Below are 21,467 nucleotides of genomic sequence, written 5' to 3' on the forward strand. Positions count from 1 at the left end.
TTAAATATTTTCCATAAGCAAACTTTCAATTAAGATAGCTCTAGGATAGAGATTCTTAAAACTATTGTAAACAGATTGGAGGAGTTAAGTGAACCTGAATGGGGAAAATTTTTTATTTTCATTAACCTTTAGTTTCCTTTGGGGTTTTTTTGTATATTTTTATTTTAAGCATTTAAAAGCATTATTCTGAGTTGGAGGTACACAGGATTCACCAGATTGTCAATGGGGTCCTTGACAGAAAAAAAAGGTTAAGAATCTCTCTTCTAGTGGACTTCTCCAACAAGGTCCAACCAACAGGGGAAGTGAAGGAAAGGAGAAATAGAGGGCTAGAATTTTCAACTCAAAACTTAATAGTGAGTCTGGAATGATTCTTCAAGTGAAGGCAAAGATTTTGCCTGAATTTATTTTGTACTTTCTGGACAAACCCAGGTCCAGAAGAAGAAACAAAATGGAATAATAAAACCAGGTATCAAGCAGACAAAAAACTATTTGTCTAAATTTGAATGGAGGGAATAGTGAATTGAGCAGATTAAAAGAAATGGGGCACAAACATAGCCAAAAATAAAATGAGAAAACTACCATTAATTAGAAGAATGGAAAAAATAGAACACAAATTTTTACCCTAACAATCTGGCCTTTCATTATCATATCAAATGAGAATGATATTTTGCAAATGCCTTTCAGGGTTTTTTGATTTTTTTTCAGAAGAGAACCTAAATGATAATGATAATTATATGTAATGTGTAAACTAATTATAAGTTCTTATTTATTTAGCATCTTTCATCTAAGAGCTCAAAGTTTACACCCGAAAACTAATTATACCTAAATGCTGGAGGCAGGTGATAGTGTTATAACTTTAGCTTTTTATATCTATCCAAAGATCTGAAAATTTCCCTGTTCAATTTCTCCAAGTATCAACATATGATACAATAAAAGTCACCATTCAGCCCATCTCAGTTTTATCTTCAAAAAAAGTATTCTGCATTAACAATTTAACTTGCCAGGGCAAATCAGTGGTGAGAGAGAGAAAAAAACTAACTACTGGATTAGGAATTTCTCTTTTTTACCTAAATTCATTTGAGACTTTTTACTTTTAAGTCAAAAAAGGGAACTTAAAACCCCACATTCCTCAGATTTTTTCTTTAAGATTTATTGTTTACTCTGAGAGAAGAAGTTTAATGAGAAAGATATCCAACTGACAATCAAAGAATCTGGGTCCCAGTCCTAGACTTACCACTTCTTAGTCATGAGACTCAGAACAAGTCATAACTTCTCTGAGTCTGTTTCCTCATCTGCAAAATGGGGATATAATAATGCCCTATCCACTTTGCCTGACTTTTATGAGACTCAACTAAGATAATATGAGAAAAGCATTTAAGAAATTTTTAAGATACCCTCTAAAAATGTGATTTATAATCACCAACACCAAGTTAAAGACCTCCAAGTTTTCATGTAATTACCAAAAAAAATACTTTTCATAGTCATGATGCTAGAATTTTTGCTTTTATATTTTTAAATTATAATAATAGTTACCATTTATTTGCAAAGTAGTTTACAAATATCTCATTTGATTCTCACAATCCTGAGAGGTAGTTGCTATTTTAATTCCCATCTTACAAATGAAGAAACTGAGGCAGATAGAGGTTAAATCACATGCCAAACATCACATAGATCAGGGCTGACAACGTTACATTTGAAAATTTTTATTGAAACCACAGACAACATATTTTGAATTGTCATTTTATTTATTTATTTGTTTGTTTATTTTAGTTTTTGCAAGGCAATGGGGTTAAGTGGCTTGCTCAAGGCCATACAGCTAGGTATTTATTAAGTTTCTGAGGCTGGATTTGAACTGAGGTACTCCTGAATTCAGGGTCAGTGCTCTATCCACTGCACCACCTAGCCACCCCTTGAATTGCCATTTTAATGAGAGCTCTGTAGTAGCTCGGGTTCATTTATTTAAGTATTTAGTAAACCCACAGGCAGGCCACATTTTTGGATAGCCCTGACATAGATAGTGTCTTTGGTCACATTTGAACTCAGTTCTATCTGACTCCAAATCTACATTCTCTGTGCTGCCTGGCTTCCAATTTAAACTAAATCAATCAAATCAAACAGGGATTTGAGAAATGGATAGAAGAATAAGCATTCAAACTTCCAGTCCAGTCAATCTTTCCTTCATGTATTAATGATTAAGGCTAAATTTAAATAACATCCAAGAAAATATGACGTTTATATTTTTTAAACCACGACTGAAATATAACAGATGGTTGCCTCTGCATAGGATAATGATGTTATTGTAAGGTTAAAATAACATATTCAACAAAAGGTGATTGTCAGCATTTTTGTCACCATATTTGAAAGGATAACCACCTCACAAGCACATAAGGAAACTGCAGGAGTTGTCACATAAAATATCTCGGTTCCTTACCATCAAATGTTTTCTATTCCTGTGCAAGTTTAGACACATAAAGTAAAATACCTCCAGGCACCTAATATATACCAGCATATTTCCAGTTTAATACAGAATGGTATTCTGTAAAAATAAATATTTTGATAATTTTTCTGGTTACTGTAACCAAATTCAACTGGAGGAAAAAAGAAGCCACGATTGATGGATTTGCAGTTATACAACCCTAGTTTGAATCTAAGCTATGCTGATTACTACCTGAGTAACTTCAAGCTAATCAATTACAATCCCTTAAATGCAGATGGATTAGATGATTTCCAAGGACTCTTTACATTTTATCTTTACTATCCATTTGGAATAATTTTGTCTCAAAACACAGATAACTAACAAAATTGAAATGTCATATCTCAGAAGGACCTGGTTGGCAAATGACATGGTAATTTTATTTTTGTTCTTCAGGCAAAGAAACAAATATGATAAAAGGGCAGCTAGGTGGCATAGCTGTGTGGCCTTGGGCAAGCCACTTAACCCGGTTTGCCTTGCAAAAAAAAACACCTAAAAAAACCCCAACCTTTAAAAAAAAAGAAACAAATATAATAGCTATCTATTTAGAAGTAAAATTATTTTTTAAATTGTCATGCCTGACATAGGTCCTCTAGTGTTGAACCATGTTTGAAGCTATAGATAACTGTTCACTTAATTGAACATTAATATCAGTTACTTGAAATAATGTTCCACAGAGAGAGAATTTAATTTAAGATATATTTAATAAGAGCAAAGAAGGTATTTAATAACTAAATGGCAGTTGGGGATTTCATTGTTCTTAGACCATGACCTCCTTAGGTTTGTTTTTTTTGTCTTTCTTTTGTATCCCTGGGACTGAGAAAATTACCAGTCACATAGTAGGCATTTAAATGTTTGTTAACTTGACTCATCACCTCCCACCTCAATTACTGTAATGATTTCTTCATTGATCTCCTTGCCTCAAGTCTCTTCCCTCTCTAATTCATCATCCCCATAGCTGCCAAAGTGATATTACACAAATATAAGTTTGATGGTGGCAATAAATTCTTGTGGTTGTCTAATACTTCTAGGATCAAATAAAAACACTATTTGACATTTATGTCTATGGGCATGTTATTTTTCTCAATAGAATGTAAATTTTGAAGGGAAAGGACAATTTGATTCTTGTTCTCCTATCCCAAGAACCTGAGCACAATGCTCAATAAGTATTTATGTATTACTTACTGCATGCTAGGCATGGTGCTTTTTTTTTTAACAAGTATTATCTCATTTTTTTCCCTCACAACCCTGCAAAAATGGATGTTGCTATGATCCTCAATTTTCATTTGAGGAATCTGAGACAAACAGTCATTAAAAGCCTTACCTAGAATCACACAGCTAGTAATATCTGAGGCAGGATTTGAACTCAGGTCTTCCTGACTCCAGGTCCAGCAATCTGTACCACCAGCTGCCCCTAGAGAATAACAGGTATTTAACAAAGATTTTTTGCAACTGATTATCATATGCTGTCATTAAAATTATTTTTAAACTGCTTCCTTCTCATGTTTCTTCCCCTTAACAACTGACCATCAGTAATGAGCCAAACATGATCTCTTGAGCCCTTGTACATACACACATACAAACAGAAATCCTGAGAAACCGAATTGTAAGGAGGTGGGATGGGGAAGGAAATCAACCTCCAACTAACAGAGTGTCACTGTAATTATAAAACATTAAAGAAGAAAAAGTTCTTTTCTCTGAGAGCCATGTGGGATGACACTTTAAGCTTAGTTTTCTGATCTTTGAACATTTCTTAAGTTAAAAAAACTTTGAACCAAATAGAATCTTCAACAAATAACACTGTAAGGTGACTGATGTTTCCCTCCTTTTCCTTCTATTACTTAATCACTAAGAAAATAATCAAGCCTCATTTCAAATGAATTTTAAAAGTCCTTTATATGGCATGGTGAAAATTTCATCTTTCTATTTTCTCTTCAAAAGTCTGTTTCAAAACAGTCACTAAAATACACTTCAAACTGTAAGTAAAATGTAAACTTAACAGAACATAAAATATTTAGAATATTTCCTACAAGATCTGTCTGAGACAAGGCCAGAGACTTGCTATGCTAACAAGTTAAACAATTAGATATATAATACATTTTGTTGAAGATGACAAAAATCACAAATGTATTCATCCTCTATGAAGGCACTGACACTAGGAAAACATTTCATTCTAAAGAGAACAGCCATGTGTCTGATCTAACCACAAACACCTTAAACAAGAGAATTCATTTCAAAATATTTTCTTTAGAACCACCTTAAATTATTGCAGCCAAAAAGCTGAGGGTGTACAAAACAGACTTCATCAGATTAGAAGAGAATGTCATTAGATGAAATAAAGAAATTACATTTTGGCATGGATGCAACTCTATGCAATTCCAATCATTTCAGATAGCAGGCATATTTCCAAGTTCCTGCTAGTTCATTCATATCATTTCTTCCTTCCATGGCACTTTCATAATCACCTATTTGTAATTTATGAGATATCAACAATGGAATATAACTTTAATCTCCAAAAATGCAGCATAATTAGAAGACCAGTTAGTGAAAGAGAACAAGCTTTTAGTTCAAAAAAGCTTTCAAAATTCAATTGCATACACTAGATTTCTGAACTAAATACTATTTAACATCTCTCTAGACAGCCATTTAGCACATAAATATGAAAATCTCACTGCCCTGTCATTAACCCACAGTCCCAAACTATTCCTTTTCTTTGTAAGGATTAGGATTTTCTATATATTAACAACTATAAATCTAACAGGTAGCCAAACAGAGCTAAATGGGAACAGAATTCTCTCTTTTTTAAAGATTTTATTTATTTTTCAACTACTTGCAATAGTAGTTTTCAACAATCATTTTTTGCAAGGTTTTGAGTTTTAAATTTTTCTTTCCCCCACTCCCTGACAGAAAACAAATTAATATAAATTATACATGTATAACCATGCTAAACATAGATCCAAATTAATCATGCAGGGGCAACTAAGATTGCTCAATGGATAGAACACTGGCTCTGGAGTCAAGAGGACCTGAGTTCAAATGCAACCTCAGATACTTAATAATTACCTAGCTGTGTGACCTTGGGCAAGTCATTTAATCCCACTGCCTTGCAAAAACCAAAAAAAAAAAAACCCCAACAAACAGATTTATCATGCTGTGACAGAAAAATCAAATAGAAAAGGAACAAAACCATTAGAGAGAGAGAAAAAAACATAATACGGTTTGATTATTATTGTTGTTGGCATGTATTATGTTCTGGTTCTGCTCATTTCACTCAGAAGAAGAGAATTCTTAAAACATAATATGCTACCCTTTGAGAAGTTCAAGGCAAGCCAGAGAGAAAATGTCATTCCATGGAAAGACCTTAAGGAAACAATTATTCATGATTTGGTAAAAACAAACATAATTTTCAAATCTAAAAGTGAATAATTTCATAAGGAATGGCTAGAAAAATCAGTGTAGGCAGATCTCAGGTAAAAGTGGCAAAATAATATATATTTTGATTTTGGTGCTCCCTTAACCACAAAGAGTTAAGAGTTGGCTTCATCTATATCCAATCAACTATGAAATTGTGCTTTTTCTTTGATTCCCCACTAGGTGACTATCTCAAAGAGAAGGGAAGCTAGGTGGAGCAGTGGAGCCAGGAGGATGTTTAAATATGACCTCAGATGCTTAACAAGCTGTGTGACCCTGGGTAAGTTACTTGCCTGGTATCCAAGACCATCTCCAGTCATCTTGATTCATATCTGACCCCCTGAATCCAGATGACTCTGGAGGAGAAAGTGAGTCTGGTGACTTAGTACAGTACCCTCTCACTCAAATCCAATTCACATGCTTATCATGGCATCCACCTCCCTGTCACAACGATCTTCTTCAAGAATAAAGACAAATCTGAAAGCATTCCAAAAAAAAAAAAGGGAAAGGATCTATATGCACAAGACTATTTCTACCAGCTCTTTTTGGTGATGGCAAGAATTTGGACATTGAGAGGATACTCATAAATTATGGTATATGAGTATGATAGAATACTATTGTGCAATAAAAAATGTAAGTGGGGCAGTTTCAGAAAATCATGGCAAGACTTATATGAACTGATAGAAAGTGAAATGAGAAGAACTTGGAGATCACCATGCAGAGTATCATCAATTTTGTAATGATGATCAACTATGAAAGACTTGGCTACTCTGATCAATACAATCACACAAGACTCATGATAAATAATATGCTATCCACTTTTAGAGAGAAGAAATGAACTGAGTGCAAAATGAAGAATGATTTTCTTACTTTAATTGCTTGTAAAAAAAAATAAGGCCAATATAGAACTGTTTTGCATGTTGGATTGATATCATATTGGTTGCCTGGAAGGCAGGAAGAGAATTTGGAACTCAAAATCTAAAAAGAAAAGCTCATCAAATGTAAATAAATCATACATTTTTAAAGGAGTTGACTTTATTTTTCTTTTATACACTTTTATCTTAAAGATAAAAAAAATCACGTATGCTATTATTTTCAAATTTTAGTCTGTAGTTATTCCAACTATCACTCAAAATTCCTCATCTTTTATGGTCCTCTTTCATTGTCTTTCCTGCCTTTGCAAAATCTACTTGGGTACTTTTTTCATTGATTCTCCATCAACTCTTTGCTCTCCTACATTTCCTCATCTTCTAGTTCACTCTCAAGATGAAAATCATAAAAAAATAGCTTAAAGAGTTAGAAGGGAAATTAGAACCTAAGCCTAAGCCCCTCATTTTATCCAGGTGAAAAATCATAAAATTACAGCTTAAAGAGTAGGGAGGGAAATTAGAAGTTTAGTTCAATCCCCTTCATTTATATCTCAATGCACTGACTTCCCCCCCAAAAGTTTAATGACTCAGGTAGGGTCACACAGGTACTAAAGAGCTGACTCAACCTTTGAACCCAGGTCTTCCTATGTCCCCAGCTGGTGCTCTTTTCCACTAAGCCACGGCACTTCTAATGAACTGAAACATAACTGAAAGAAAAATGAACTAAAGATCAGACGACCTTAGCATTTTTTTGTTGCGCAGCCAATTCTGTTATTGGCATCTCAGTTTCCCCATCATTTCATTTACAAATGAAAATAATATTGACTGACTTATCTAATGTTATCAGAACAAATGACTTAAACAGGAAAACAGAAAAGAAGCCAGTAGCATATGAATGTAAGAGACAACAAGAATACTATGAACTTTCTACAGGCAAAACAATTACCTTTGTCCTCACTCTATATGTAATATAATGCAACTCCCTTGATTTTTCTTGACTTTCAAAAATCGTATCTTGTGAAGAAATATCATTCAAAGTCACCTTAACCTATTTTCAAGGGGTTATTATTTTTTAAAGTACTTTACTCTAGAAAGATACTAATGACAAAACCTATTTTCATCCTCTCAGCAGAGGTGAAGAGACTAGAAGGGCAGCAGGGGCTGGAAGGTTTTGTTCTACCTTCATTTTTTTTTTAGAAAGATTTTATTTATTTTGAATTTTACAATTTTTCCCCTAATCTTGCTTCCCTCCCCCCACCCCCGCAGAAGGCAGTCTGTTAGTCTTTATATTGTTTCCATGGTATACACTGATCTCAGTTCAATGTGATGAGAGTGTTCTACCTTTCTTTGAAGGAGACAAAAAACATTCTTCATGTTTTTTAATGAATTCTACTTATATTTTTTTTAAAACACAGATGCTAAACATAAAGATTGAGGTGAAGTGCAAGGTCACCAACCTGACACCAACCTTACCTCATAGGCTCTAAAATATTTCTTCCACCACAATACAAAAAAATATTCTACCTCTAGGTTTAAGAGTATCAGTATTTTATTGACATTTCACAACTGCTCTCACTTCTGTGGCAGGATAATGTCTCCTCAAATAGGATCGTGTGGTTTTTAAACTTTTCTTTCTTTTGTGTGAACTGAGAGGGTGAGATCACCATTAATGATAATTTTTTTACTGTGCATAACCCATAATAAGATAAAAGGTAACCAAGGAAGCAGTGCAGTCCTAGAAAGCCACCTGCAAGAGGATTGATATTCACTTGGTTCCCAGTTCCTGTGTTATCGATTGGAAGCACCTAAATTTTGGGGAGGGATTACAGAACAAAACAAAGAACCAGGTGGCTTGGGGGATGGGTTCCTTCCTCTGACCAGCCCCCAAAGGAAGCATCCTGCCTTTCTGTAGCTCGAGTTATTTCCTCATAGTCAACTGTATTCCAGAGCAATAGAATAAAGAGAGAAGAAAAAAAAGAGAGAATCCTGAAGCTAAAATCCTCTCCAATTTTGGGAAGAAAATAAAGAAATTTACTGAGCTCTACATAGAGGGGAAAAAAGGACTTCTCTCTGTAAGTCTAATTAGATTAAAATTCTTTGGGATGTCACCTTTTCATCAAGATATCTAAAAAGATTTAAAATTAACCAAAATAATTCAAAATCTTATGAATATATGAAGAATGTGTACTAACAGGTGGTAACACCCTTCATCAGGTATAGGCAATCTACCTTTTTCTGCAGTACATGGAGGTAAAATAGTTTTCTACAAAAGAAATTCTATCTAGAAATAGTAACTTAGACAGTAGTTCTTTAAAGTGGCAACTCATACACTAAGGAGTTATTGGAAAAGTGGGACTTGGACCTCAGGGAGAAATAGAATACAGGGTACCTACTACACTTCACCCCTGCCACTTTTCCATCCTCCACTTAAAGCATGATTCCTCATTTCTTAGAAAGAGGAAAGGAAGAAAGAGGAAAGTCAATTAATCCACATATTTCTTCCATTTCCTTCAGCCTCTGACAGAAAAGAGAAAGAAAAATAAATAAATAAAAATCAAGGAACTAGAATAGAAAGTTTAGGGAATCATATTGCCACTACAAAAGTTTAAAAGTAACAATAGGCTTCACTATTTTTTTCTTTTTTTTGGCTTCACTATTTTTTTTAGAAAGATTTTATTTACTTTGAGTTTTACAATTTTTCCCCCCATTCTTGCTTCCCTCCCCCCACCCCCCACAGAAGGCAGTCTGTTAGTCTTTACATTATTTCCATGGCATACATTGATCTCAGTTGAATGTGATGAGAGAGAAATCATATCCTTAAGGATGGAAAAAAAAGTATAAGAGATAGCAAAATTACATAATAAGATAATGGGCTTTTTTTCCCCTAATTTGAAGGTATTTGGTCTTTGTTCAAACTCCACAATTCTTTCTCTGGATACAGATGGAATTCTCCATTGCAGACAGCCCAAAATTGTCTCTGGTTGTTGCACTGATGGAATGAGCAAGTCCCTCAAGGTTGATCATCACCCCCATGTTGCTGTTAGGGTATACTGTGTTTTTCTGGTTCTGCTCATCTCACTCAGCATCAGTTCATGCAAATCCTTCCAGGCTTCCCTGAATTCCCATCCCTCCTGGTTTCTAATAGAACAATAGTGTTCCATGACATACATATACCACAGTTTGTTAAGCCATTTCCCCAACTGAAGGCATTCATTTAATTTCCAATTCTTTTGGCTTCACTATTTTTTTAAAGCAGAAGGGAGTGAGTGAACATACAATCAAGCTACCAATGCAGCAAAATTGGTGCTCCCAAGGGGAAAATAATAGCCCCAAATCTTATAAAACTCTATAGTCAAAGGCAAAAAGGAGATTAAAAATTCCTTTGCTGTATTTTTTTAATTGAGGAAAAGTATTTCACAAGTGTGAATGAACTTTTTAAAAATCAGATAATATTGGGGCGACTAGGTGGCATAGTGGATAAAGCACAGGCCCTGGAGTCAGGAGTACCTGGGTTCAAATCCGGTCTCAGACATTTAATAATTACCTAGCTGTGTGGCCTTGGGCAAGCCACTTAACCCTGTTTGCCTTGCAAAAACCTAAAAAGAATTTACCAACTAATCTCCTAAATCATCTTTGAATTCATAGACATCCCCATTAAATATCAGAGATATTATGTTCCCTTTCACAGGAAAGGCAGGAACTCCTCATCTTGACTCTGGAGGAGCATCATAAATTTGGCAAGCTCTTCTTTGGGTCATGCAAGATCATCAAATAAACCAGACAGCATAGCTGAAACATACTCATGTTGCAACTGGAGAAGATTGTAAAAGGATACCCAAAGAAATAGAGCTGCTAATTAATTCCTCCCTCTCTCTCTACCCACTGACCTGGAATATTTCAAGTAACAGAGCAATTGTGATCTGGGAATACAGTTTGGACAATGTTTAGATAATGACTTGATTTGGTTTCCAACTGCTGGGAGATTCTCTGCAACACTATCTGGTGAGAACCATTGGTATCCTTTGCTTCCCAACATCTGAAGCAAGACCTGGTTCAAAAGACAAGGAATACTTCTTCCCTTTTATCAAAAGTGGTATTTGAGAAGCCCATGGCTGTGCATTTGGTGAATTTAAAAAAATAACACTTTTAAAACTATTGTAATTTTTAGTTGACTATGAGTTTATGATTAAAGTTGTATTTGAAGATTTTAAAGTATATATATATTTATACTACATTTCCAGAGTAAATTAGATCACCAGAGTACTTTGTGTTGCAATATTTTATCAGAAATTGAAATGCAGCCAAAAAAATGGGAGGGGGAGAGGGAATTGTCTAAACCTGCAATTTCAACAAGTTGAGTTTTTAAGGCAAAAAGGTTAAAAACTAGGCTCACAGTTATACAAAAATAGTATGTCAGGAGACTAAAACCTAGTTCATAATGACTCCAAAGTAAGGCTGTTGATCCCTAGGCCAAACTTGTATAAATGGTCTTATAGAAATAGATCAATTATAAAAATATAACTTAATATTCAGAGAGAGAGAAATCAGACAAAATGCCATCATGACAAATTAATTGTAGTATTACACTCTGACTCTTCACAACGAAGAAGGAGCAAAGTTCATTTTTTAAGTTGGTTGTTTATAGAGTTAAAAATATTTGGGAGTCAAGAAGATTAGAATCAAATCTTTTCTTTAATATTGACCTTGTAGGGGGCAGCTAGGTGGTACAGTGGATAGAGCCCCGGCCCTGGAGTCAGGAGTACCTGGGTTCAAATCCGGTCTCAGACACTAAAATAATTACCTAGCTGTGTGGCCTTGGGCAAGCCACTTAATCCCGTTTGCCTTGCAAAAACATAAAAAAAAAATATTGACCAGGCAGGGTTATTGTGAGGTTTAAATTATAATATATAATGCTGAATATCCCAAAAGTATGAGGCTACTATCTGCACTCTTGGAAGGAATGTCCATACATGAATGACATCACAGTTCTATTAAATAACAGAATATTTTGATGTGAAAACCAAAAAAACAAAAACTCCAAAGAGCAATTCTGCTCATGACAGGTCTAAAACCCAATAGAGTCTGGTGAAACCTAGAGCATTCTCATATGCTTCCCTGGCATTGTTTTCTGTACCTGTACAGTCAATGCAACTATAAAATTCATGTCCAATTACTGTTCCCTAGGAAAGAACTTAGATTTGCCATAGATTGAACCTCAATATATATTACTGATTGAACACTGATGATGTCAATCTCAGGAGTACTGAAAGATGAGTTCATTCAAATCTTCAATTGTGTCTAGCCTAATTCAAGGAAAATGGTTCATTTCTCTGTCAGCACCTTTCACTGTAGAATCAGAAGACACAGAAGGAAGATCATCTTATCCAAAAACATCATTTTACAGATTAGGAAACTGAGATCCAGAAATATTAGGTGAGTAGTTAACAACTCAAACTCAGGTCTTCAGACATCAAAGTTCTATCCCACAAAAAGCCCAACCAGAAATTCCATAGAGACTTCTGCAGAGATATCTCTCCAAGAAATGGAACCATTCATTCTTCTGCCTTTTCTACCTCCAAGTTATAGGTAACCTTTGCACAAAGGTGTCACTAGATAACTTGAGAATTATGTTAAGTTGTTGATATGAAAGACAAAGAATACATTTCAATTAAGCACTATGCTAAGTGCTTTACAAATATCTCATTTGATCCTCACAACAAATCACTAGGAGATAGTTGTCATTATTATCCCCATTTTAAAATTGAGGAAATAGAGGCAGCAACAGGTTTGAGTTACTTTCCAACATCACACTAAGTATCTAATGCTAGATTTGAACTTGGGTCTTCCTTATTCTAGGTTCAATGTTCCATCTATAATGCCACCAGATTGTCTCTCATACAAAGAAAAATACTTATCAGAGGCAGAAAAACAATACTTTATTGAACACAAACTGTGAATTTTGCAGAAGATAATCTACATTAGCACTTCCCCCAATATCTCACATTTCTTATATGTGTCTTTACAAATACTTTTCTTATAGGAATCCCAGATGTAGTTACAGTATTACAAATGACAATCCTTCTGGTGATGAAACTGAGGAGGAATTTAGTGGAAGGTTTCTGAAGGATAAAATAGACTTAAAAAGATTTGGGGTTAAAAAGACCCTTAGAGATCACTGAGTCCAGGCCCCCTAATTTTACAGATGAGGGAACAAATGCCAAGATCACAAGTTACAGTTTGAGATTTGCACCAGGGTCTCTAAGTCCAATGCCTCTAAAGAGCACAAAAGGAAATTCACTGTAGTGGCTAGTTATGATTGGTTTGAAGTGTCTAGAGACTTGGAGCAAGAAGACTAGATAAAGGGTTACTATATCTACCAACTGGATGAAGAAAGCCAAGATCAGTAATTTTGTTATTTAGTCATTTTTCAACTGTGTCTGATTCTTTGTGGTGCCATTTGGGATATTCTTGGTGGGGATACTGGAGTAGTTTGCCATTTCGTTCTCCAGCTCATTTTACAGATGAAGAAACTGAGACAAACAGGGTTAAGTGATTTGCTCAGGGTCACACAGCTAGTAAGTATCTGAAGTTAGATCTGAACTCAGGAAGATAAATGTTCCTGACTCCGGGCCCTGGCACTCTATCCACTATGCCACCTAGTCGCCCTATAATGATGATGATGATGATGATGACCTACTTTTATATAGCCTTTAGTATGTTGCCAGACATTGTGCTAAGGACTCAACAATTATCTCATTTCATCCTCCAACAATCTTAGGAGGTAGGTATTATTATTATCCCCATTTTACAGATAAGGAAACTGAGACAGAGGTTAAAAGCCTTGTCCAGAGTCATACAACTAGGAAGTGTTTGAGACCAGAGTAAACTTAAATTTTTCTGATTCTGGGCCCACTGTCCTAATTATAGTGAGGCAGCAGGGAGGGGTGAATAAGGGGAAACAGCAGAATGGAATATAATAGAAAATCCTTCCTCTGACATCAGTTTTGTTGAAATTTGAAAATTTGAGACTAATCACTTAAACTCTCAGTAGTCCCAAATAACTCTCCCAAACCAAATTGCTGAATAGTTACTGATCTACATTGGTAGAGGGAGTTTGCTGATCAGGAGACGCCCTAAGTTAAAGCAATCAAGGATTTTATAAAAAATTATTCCTGTTTTACAGGTGAATCATCTCAGGATAAGAGTGATTGTGTCACATTGATAATAAATATGAGAGTCAAGATTGGAACCTTGTTTTCTGGACTTTCCACTTCCTCTCCTAGAGAAGAACTGTGATTCTGGGTAAAAACTTCTATGTTAGAAATAATACTCCCTTTAAAAATATTAAATGTGAAATAGCAAATGTCACACAGGCTCATTATATATAATAATCTTTCTATTGTAAAATTGGGTCTGATTTCCTGTATTATACTCTAAAATTCCTCTACTCTTTCAATGTTTGCTAAAAATGCCAAAAATGAAAGCTTGACTAGCTGGGTAATATGAGGTAAATCAATGCGCCACTCTGGACTTGTCTCTTCCTCATCTTTTTTTTTTTATTATTTTTAGATTTTTTCAAGGCAATGGAGTTAAGTAGCTTGCCCAAGGCCACATGGCTAGGTAATTATTAAGTATCTGAGACCAGACTTGAACTCAGGTACTCCTGACTCCAAGGCCAGTGCTCTATCCATTACACCACCTAACCACCCCCTCTCTTCCTCATCTTAAAAAAAAGTAGTTTGGACCACATGACTCATGATTTTATATGGCTGAGATCTTTTCCAAGTCCAAAATTCTAAGAATTACACCTGGCATCCCTGAAGGAGAAAAAAATCCGACTACATAATAATGATTCACTTACAGAACTAAAGAGCACTTTCCCCATTACTTTGGATTATCAACAGTTTTACAACTGTTAGTTGATTGATTGGTGGGTCATTTTTTTTTTTTGCCACTTAGGTGGTAACCATTACTAAAAGGCTAAACTAGAACTCAGAAAGACCTGTATTCAAATCCTGTCTCACACTAAGTAGTTATGTGACCCTGGGCAAATCTCTTTACCTTTGCCTCAATGTCCTCATTTGCAAAGTGAGGATAAATTAGCACTTACTTCCTCAGATTGTTTGGAGGATGAAATAAGGTAATACATAAGCATTCTTTAAAACAAACCTCAAAGGACATTCATTATACATAAATGCTTGAGATTATTATTTTCAGTGGGGTTCAAAATCCAGGGTTTTAAACCAAATCTCAAAGAACATTATACATATGTGCTTAATATTATTATTATTAATTTTGCTTTCAGTGGTAATCAAAATTAAGGATCTTCCTTTGTCAATAGTCACAATGAAAAAAGAATGCATCATATGAATTTTTTTCAGATGAAAAGAACATAGAATTTTCTGCAGATAAACCTCCAGTGCTGAAGTCATTGTCAGTGAAAGATGAAGAATAAGGAGGGAAAGAAGTCATCTGAAACAACAGCTAGAAGCTGTCAGGAAGGTCATATGGTTGCTGGGAGGATCCTTTGTTGCTCTCCAAGAGGAGATCCTACATACAGCAAGAGATGAGCTAGGCAGCTAACTCTATGGAAAGGATTTTCACATGTCAGGTTTCCTAAACTTCTACATTCCTTTAAAATCCTTTCATTAAATAGCTGTACTTGAAATTATGATAAATATCAAAGTTATTGCTGAAAGTTGTTCTACTTGATACAAAGATCACCAAGCTTGAAGTTGCATTTGATCCAAACTCCCTAGGTTTCTATTTTCAACAGCAGTGATGCCTTGTAGATATTTATGTTTTACTTTGCTTTTTTCCAAATTCTTTTTTTTGGGGGGGGGGCTTTCTCCTAAAATGTGCCTTGTACATGTTTACTTCAGCTAATTTTTTTATCCTAATCATATATTCATATAATTATTCTCAACTACCTTAGAATCTCCTTATACATACATCACCCTGTAGAAACTGGTTGTCATTTTCTATGCTTATGAGCAGTCAATCCCTATTAAGTGCTCTGTGATTCTGAGCAAGTTACTTAACCCCTCAGTGCCCCTAATAAAATAAATTGAAGAAGAGGTGATACTCTGCATTGGGAGTTTCCTCACTGAGAACCTGTTTCACCAAAGAAAATTACAATCCAGGTTTTAAAAAAATTAATAAATAAATTTCTATCCAGTGCTCTAGAGACTTTTGCATGTTCATTTTTATGTATATTTTTAAAGGAAAGATGTAATTCCAACCCTCAAGAAGACTGAATGCTTACCAAAGCCTCTTGTCAACAAATGCTAAAATTACTATCAATACTGGCAACCTGAGTATAATCAGTGAAACTTTTTCTGGAAGAACTTAATTATTTTAAACCAAATTCACACCACCTTTCAATATTTAATATTACCAAGAGTTATATACTCCTCATGAAGAAGATACACAATAGGTAGATGACACAGTGGATAGAGTACCATACCTGGAGTCAGGAAGACTCACTTCCCTGAGTTCAAATTGATCTCAGACTATGTGACCTTGGGCAAGTCACTTAACCTTACTTGCCTCAGTTTCATCATCTGAAAATGATCTGAAGAAGGAAATGGCAAACTGTCAAGTATCTTTGCTAAGAAAATCCCAAATGGCATCATAAAGAGTTGATTATAATTGAAATGATGCAACAATAAAATCTTCTCCCCTGTTAATGGATTTCTTTCCCAAGTGGTAGATTATAGAAACATTTGTTATCCTCTAAGCCAGTTTTCTAGTGGTGAGCTTCTACATTTAATATTAGGCTGGTCCTTCCACAATCACACAGTTCATACTCAAAAGCCTTTTCAACTTACTGGTTCTGAACACAATTTTTCCTGACTTGGCATAACTTGTGAGAACCCAGGGTTATCTCCAGGTCTTTGGGAAATATCAGAGGAAGCATCTAATAGCAAGTAAAGAGTTATAGCTCCCATTTTGTTAAAGGGTTTAGTTTCAGAGGGAATGAGACCTATGATTTCTTCTGGGCATAGGGAGATCTAGGTGATAAACTTCTCTTCCTAATGCCCACCAGGATCTGCTTTACAGCTTATATTTTTAGATAGTTGCCCAGTTTTTAGATAGAAATGAGAGATAGTCAAACTTGAACTCAGGTCTCTTTGATGAAAAGGTCTGCTCATTTTTGACCATGCTAAGGAGTCACTGGAGCTTGTCAGTTCCACATGTCCTGAATTGGTTGGTGAGGGTTTCACATGAGCCCACCATATCTAACTAACTGCTCCAGTCATGTGCAATTTATTCCTCCATCATTTAATCATTTAATCCTTTCCTCCAAAGTTCCCTTTGAAAGAGTTCCACTTTTTAATCCTCTACATGAAACAAATATTCTTCATTGAAACTCTAAGAGTTCCTGTGTAAAAGAGGCTAGTGTGTCTGTTGCTGAGATAACATCAATTAAGAAGCACAATTCTGAGAGTTCTTAGTTCATGTATTAGGAACTCCCCTTTCTCACAACAGAAAGCTGAGGTTTTAGTAAAGCTCAAGACATGGCAGTCATTCATACTCTCTTGTGGTCAAGTCAGGATAAGCCAAGAAACAGAAACTGAATTATGTTATTAGAAAGTACTTGATAGCAAGGAAGATAATTTCTTTTCTTTTGAACCAAGTGCATTTTTTTTAATATTCATTCTCATTTTGTACTAAGTGCATTTTTAATGGCTTAAAGAAACAGACATGGGCGGCTAGGTGGCATAGTGGATAAAGCACTGGCCCTGGAGTCAGGAGTACCTGGGTTCAAATCCAGTCTCAGACACTTATTACCTAGCTGTGTGGCCTTGGGCAAGCCACTTAACCCTGTTTGCCTTGCAAAAACCTAAAAAAACCCAAACCAGACATTTCTGAAAAACAACAAAAATAATTTTGGAGCAGCCAGAGCTGAAATGCTGACTCATTCAATAGCCCTTTTGAGGACATGCATAACTAAATCAAAAGTGTCCCAACTTGGACACACTACAGTCAATTAGGTGGCAGAATTATTGATTCCCCCAGCATGGAAATTATCTTTTTTTTTTGATAGATGGAGACCAAACTCAGCACCAAGGAAGGACAAAAGAAACTTTCTGTCCAATTTCCTTTCATTTTGGCCTGACCTCAAGTCATTTGGATTTTGTACACGGCCACCCATCCAAATGCTTAGACATCAGCAGTTACCCAAGAACACTCAAGAGAAAATCATCACTCAGTCTTACTCTATTATCCTCAGCATCCCTTCAAAACTACTGGCAGTTTTTTGGTTTGTTTGATTATTTAAAAAAAAACAAACAAGAGGAAAGCTGTTAGCTACTCTAAAATTTAAAAAAAATTTCCAATTATCCAACTCAGCATTATTCTTAAAATTTTTATTTTACCTCTGTTCTTATACCATCTTCATATCCCTCTCCCTCCTCTTCCTGGAGAAGCACCCCCATAACAAAGAATAAAAAGGGGCAGAGAAAAAAAAAGCAATTCAGCAAAACTGACAAAGATTTAAGTATGTCTGACAGTTTGAAATTGAACATTTTCTTTCTCAAATGCCTCACATCCAAAGCTAAACTTTTCATTTTACTCTACAAAATTGCCTCCCAGTCTAATGTACTAATATCTAGTCCTGGCATCATATTACCCCTAGAGTCACCAAGGTTTGAAACCACTGAATCCCTGATGTATCACCGTCTGTGCTTCACCTCCCACATCCTATCATTTACCAAGTCTTGTTATTTCTACCTGCACTTTATCTCAGGTATCCTTTTCTTTCCCAATACCAGTCAGCTTCAGGCTCTCATCATATTTTTGTACTAATCGAATAGCCTCTTAACTCTTCTGGCATTCAGTCTCTCATTTTTCTAATCCATCTTTCACACAGCTACCACTCTTCCTTCCAAAATGCATCTGCTCAAAAACATTCAGCACCTTTCCATTATTTCCTAAATAAAACACAAATTCCTAAAAGCATTACATTCCAGGTTTCCCACAATTCATTTTTGCAAGCACATTTTGTATCATTCTTCCATCTTTCTTTCTAAGCTCTGGGCAATCTGTACTTCTGATAACCAAAAATAACAATAACTAAATTTTCTTTCATTACTTCTAACTCAGGTATCCCAAGCTCTCTCTCTCTCCTCAGTTCTACATACTGACCACCTCAACTTTATTATGCCACCCCATTCTCTCTTCCTGATGTCTACTTTCAGACCCTCCTCCTTGCCAAGACAAATGCCTCTATCTGTGACCCAGAACCTACTCTGATTGATGATCTTTCCTTCACTTTTATTTCAGTTTCCCCTCTGAATCATTCTCCACTGCCTACCAACTATCCTTCTCAATATTTCCTTCCATTTTTTCAAGCTATCATCTTCTACAGCCAAACTATACTAGAAAATGATAACTTCATTTATTGCCTCTACTTTCTCACCTCCTACTCAATTTTATCCCTTGCAATCTGATCTCTGTCCCACTTCTTCAATAAAACTGTCCTTATCGCTAAATGCAATGATTTTCTCAATCTTCATGCATCTTGATCTCTCTAACAAATCTAACACCATTCAGTGCCCCCAAATTTCTTTTGCAAAAGCTTCATCTGTGGCTATATCCTTGGAACCTCTTTCTTTTCACATTCTCATCAGATCCTATAGATTCATCTCAATGCAGATTGTTCACAAATGATGTTTGTCCTTAATTCTCAAAGAAGACATGACATCAGGAAGATGAAGGATGATATGCACATGAATTGGATTTGAGGGGATGCTGTGCAAAGTAATCAGCCTCACTTTCTCCTGCAAGTCAGATATGAATCAAAATGACTAGAGATGGCCCTGGATATGCAGCAATCTGAGTTGTTATTTGCTCAGAGTCACACAGCTAGTTAGTATCAAGTATCTGAGACCATATTTGAACTCGGGACCTCTTAACTCCAGGTTCACAAATGGATATATCTAGTCATCTAAACCTTCTCTCTTGTGATCTCCAATGACTTCTAAAATATCTCTACCTGGATGTCCCAATGACATCTCAAACCTGGCATGTTCAAATCAGAGTATTCATCTTATCCCCAAAACTTTTATCTATTCCAAACTTCCTTTTTTCCAAATAAACCAATATTCTTTCATTCATCCAGGTCCATAATCTCAATCACTCAACTCTCCTCCCCCCACTCTTCCCTTGTACAATTAGTTGCCAAGTAATCAATTTTATTTTCACATCTTTCACATCCATCTCTTTCTCTCCACTCATAACAACCATTCTAGTTCAAGCCCTCATCACTTTTGTTTAGACTATTTTGTCTCCCTGTTTATACCCTCTCCCTTCTCCAATTATTCTTCTCCATAGCTGCCAAACTGAAGTTCTAAACTATATCTGTCCAATCCTCAAACTTAATAGATAAGAAAACAGAAACTAGAAATCATGAAATTTCTAGTTATATCAGGTACATCCAGCTTTGTCAGAGCTGGGACTAAAAGCAAGGTTTCAAATATCACCAAAGTAGGAATTTCTTTTGCTTGATTATGATATATTTCTATTTTTACAAGGATTTTGATGTTCTTTATTTTTGAAGGGTAAGGAAGGGTGGAGAAAAGGTAGAGTAGCTATAGTCTACAAAAAAAATTGAAAAGAGGTTAACTAGCATTCAAAAAAATACATAGAATGCAATAGTAGAGTGTTCAATGAAATCAGACTTCAACAAGTTAGCTAATAATTCACTATTCAAGCCAAAATTGCAAGGTATTTTGACAGAAATTAGATTTCTCATATCATATACCATAATAAGCTCCAAGGGATACTCAATCTAAGTATAAAAGGTCCCAACAAAAGCAAATTAAGAGGAACAATTTTGGAAATATGGATGAGCAATATCCAGATAGACAAAACACTCAGAGAAGTTCATGGGATGATAAAAGACAAACAATTCTGATTATGTCAAATGTAAATAAACAATTTTGCATAACAATGAATTCAGTTAAACTTAGAAGAGCAACAATGACTGGAAAATGAATTTTGTGGCAAACTTTTCTACTAAAAATTTCATTTCAAAAATGTATAAAGAATTGATTCAAATATATAAAAATAATAGCAATTTCCCAAAGATAAATAGCCAAAGGTTATGAAGAGGCAATTTTCAAGAGAAGAAATCCAGGAAGTCAATAGTTATATTTTTAAAATTATACAAATTAGGGACAGCGAGGTGGTGCAGTGAATAGAGCCCTGGAGTCAGGAGGACTTGAGTTCAAATATGACCTCAGACACTTAATAATTACCTAGCTGTGTGACCTTGGGCAAGTCACTTAACCCCATTGCCTTGTAAAATAAAACAAAAAAAGAGTTAAAAAAAAGAAGCAAACTTGCTACTCATATCTTTTAACAGAGAAGTAATGTATCTAAGGTACGGAATGGATATCCATATTTGGAAATGGTAACTGTACATATTTTGCTTGACTATGACTATTTAAAGGTTTGGTTTAACTTTTTTTACTTAGGGAAGGGAACTTATGATAGATAAGAAAAGAAAAGAGAACAGAAAAAAAAGAAATAGAGATACATTTTTTTAAATGTGTAGAAGAAAACTGAAGGAGGTACTTTTTAAAATTACATATTTAAGTCCTTAGATTCTTTAAAAGCAAAGTGCAGAGGCAGCAGAGTGTGCAGTGAGTACAGTACTGAACCTGAAGTCAGGAAGATCTAAACTATATATAGGCAAGTCATTTGAA

At 35.2% G+C, this 21,467-nt stretch overlaps 1 protein-coding gene across 9 annotated transcripts in view; it reads right to left on the minus strand.

Moving 5' to 3' along the window:
* KANK1 (KN motif and ankyrin repeat domains 1) overlaps positions 1–21,467 on the minus strand; it is a 241,969-nt gene that overhangs the window by 183,904 nt on the left and 36,598 nt on the right. For 7 of the 9 annotated variants that reach the window (XM_074196524.1, XM_074196523.1, XM_074196522.1 and 4 more), the window contains exon 2: positions 3,798–3,887. The exons of 1 other annotated variant lie outside the window; for it this stretch is intronic. The gene's annotated coding sequence lies outside the window, so the exon portion shown is untranslated. Of the gene's footprint in view, positions 1–3,797; positions 7,915–21,467 lie in introns of those variants that run through there. One more of the 9 variants, XM_074196518.1, reaches the window with a different exon arrangement.

Source organism: Macrotis lagotis, chromosome 8, assembly GCF_037893015.1.
Source record: "Macrotis lagotis isolate mMagLag1 chromosome 8, bilby.v1.9.chrom.fasta, whole genome shotgun sequence".
In the NCBI taxonomy this organism is placed as follows: Eukaryota; Metazoa; Chordata; class Mammalia; order Peramelemorphia; family Peramelidae; genus Macrotis; species Macrotis lagotis.